Source organism: Ranitomeya imitator, chromosome 3 (genome assembly GCF_032444005.1).
Source record: "Ranitomeya imitator isolate aRanImi1 chromosome 3, aRanImi1.pri, whole genome shotgun sequence".
NCBI lineage: Eukaryota > Metazoa > Chordata > Amphibia > Anura > Dendrobatidae > Ranitomeya > Ranitomeya imitator.
This window is the reverse complement of record NC_091284.1, coordinates 400,987,264-400,989,763: the sequence shown is the minus strand read 5'-3', so window position 1 is coordinate 400,989,763 and position 2,500 is coordinate 400,987,264. Positions and strand designations below refer to the sequence as shown.

Genomic DNA, 2,500 nt, shown 5'->3' with positions numbered 1-2,500 from the left:
GTAAATTGTACTTTTTCCATTAAGAGCAAAAAACATAGAGCAGAATGCAGCATAGTACTCCTGATTAGCTTGCAAAGTCCAATTAAAAAAAAAAGTCTTATTATTTTGGTTGAGAGTAGGCAAAAATGGAATGAATTATGCAAATCTGAATGGGAGGAGCCAAAATGTTGAACTACAGTTGGCCTTGGAAAAGCATGAGAAAGTTTTTTATCTGAATGGACGCATCCTTTAATTTCATCTCTTCGAAAAAAGGACAAATAAAATATGGAACGCTTCACGAATTTGCGTGTCATCCTTGCACAGGGGCCATGCTAATCTTCTCTGTATCGTTCCAATTTTAGTATATGTGCTGCCAAAGCAAGCACGGTCACCTGGAGACTCTCAGTGATATATATACGGCGCAGCATGGCCATCCCCCGAACTTAGGGAGAGTGAATAGGTAAATGATACTTTTTCCATTAAGAGCAAAAAACATACAGCAGAATGCTTCATAGTACTCCTGATTAGCTTGCAAAGTCCAATTAAAAAAAAAAAGTCTTATTATTTTGGTTGAGAGTAGGCAAAAATGGAATGAATTATGCAAATCTGAATGGGAGGAGCCAAAATGTTGAACTACAGTTGGCCTTGGAAAAGCATGAGAAAGTTTTTTATCTGAATGGGCGCATCCTTTACATTCATCTCTTCGAAAAAAGGACAAATAAAATATGGAACGCTTCACGAATTTGCGTGTCATCCTTGCGCAGGGGCCATGCTAATCTTCTCTGTATCGTTCCAATTTTAGTATATGTGCTGCCGAAGCAAGCACGGTCACCTGGAGACTCTCAGTGATATACAGGTCCTTCTCAAAAAATTAGCATATAGTGTTAAATTTCATTATTTACCATAATGTAATGATTACAATTTAACTTTCATATATTATAGATTCATTATCCACCAACTGAAATTTGTCAGGTCTTTTATTGTTTTAATACTGATGATTTTGGCATACAACTCCTGATAACCCAAAAAACCTGTCTCAATAAATTAGCATATCAAGAAAAGGTTCTCTAAACGACCTATTACCCTAATCTTCTGAATCAACTAATTAACTCTAAAAACATGCAAAAGATACCTGAGGCTTTTATAAACTCCCTGCCTGGTTCATTACTCAAAACCCCCATCATGGGTAAGACTAGCGACCTGACAGATGTCAAGAAGGCCATCATTGACACCCTCAAGCAAGAGGGTAAGACCCAGAAAGAAATTTCTCAACAAATAGGCTGTTCCCAGAGTGCTGTATCAAGGCACCTCAATGGTAAGTCTGTTGGAAGGAAACAATGTGGCAGAAAACGCTGTACAACGAGAAGAGGAGACCGGACCCTGAGGAAGATTGTGGAGAAGGACCGATTCCAGACCTTGGGGAACCTGAGGAAGCAGTGGACTGAGTCTGGTGTGGAAACATCCAGAGCCACCGTGCACAGGCGTGTGCAGGAAATGGGCTACAGGTGCCGCATTCCCCAGGTAAAGCCACTTTTGAACCATAAACAGCGGCAGAGGCGCCTGACCTGGGCTACAGAGAAGCAGCACTGGACTGTTGCTAAGTGGTCCCAAGTACTTTTTTCTGATGAAAGCAAATTTTGCATGTCATTCGGAAATCAAGGTGCCAGAGTCTGGAGGAAGACTGGGGAGAAGGAAATGCCAAAATGCCTGAAGTCCAGTGTCAAGTACCCACAGTCAGTGATGGTGTGGGGTGCCATGTCAGCTGCTGGTGTTGGTCCACTGTGTTTCATCAAGGGCAGGGTCAATGCAGCTAGCTATCAGGAGATTTTGGAGCACTTCATGCTTCCATCGGCTGAAATGCTTTATGGAGATGAAGATTTCATTTTTCAGCACGACCTGGCACCTGCTCACAGTGCCAAAACCACTGGTAAATGGTTTACTGACCATGGTATTACTGTGCTCAATTGGCCTGCCAACTCTCCTGACCTGAACCCCATAGAGAATCTGTGGGATATTGTGAAGAGAAAGTTGAGAGACGCAAGACCCAACACTCTGGATGAGCTTAAGGCCGCTATTGAAGCATCCTGGGCCTCCATAACATCTCAGCAGTGTCACAGGCTGATTGCCTCCATGCCACGCCGCATTGAAGCAGTCATTTCTGCCAAAGGATTCCCGACCAAGTATTGAGTGCATAACTGAACATTATTATTTGATGGTTTTTTTGTTTGTTATTAAAAAACACTTTTATTTGATTGGATGGGTGAAATATGCTAATTTATTGAGACAGGTTTTTTGGGTTATCAGGAGTTGTATGCCAAAATCATCAGTATTAAAACAATAAAAGACCTGACAAATTTCAGTTGGTGGATAATGAATCTATAATATATGAAAGTTTAATTGTAATCATTACATTATGGTAAATAATGAAATTTAACACTATATGCTAATTTTTTGAGAAGGACCTGTATATACGGCGCCGCATGGCCATCCCCCGAACTTAGGGAGAGTGAATAGGTAAATG

The 2,500-nt window shown here is 41.1% G+C and overlaps 2 non-coding genes across 2 annotated transcripts; both read right to left on the bottom strand.

The window, feature by feature from the left end:
- Positions 1-258: 258 nt before the first annotated feature.
- Positions 259-365, bottom strand: LOC138673653 (U6 spliceosomal RNA). Its single transcript, XR_011320272.1, has one exon. It is a non-coding gene; the product is annotated as a U6 spliceosomal RNA (small nuclear RNA).
- Positions 366-698: 333 nt separating this feature from the next.
- Positions 699-805, bottom strand: LOC138673529 (U6 spliceosomal RNA). Its single transcript, XR_011320155.1, has one exon. It is a non-coding gene; the product is annotated as a U6 spliceosomal RNA (small nuclear RNA).
- Positions 806-2,500: the final 1,695 nt, after the last annotated feature.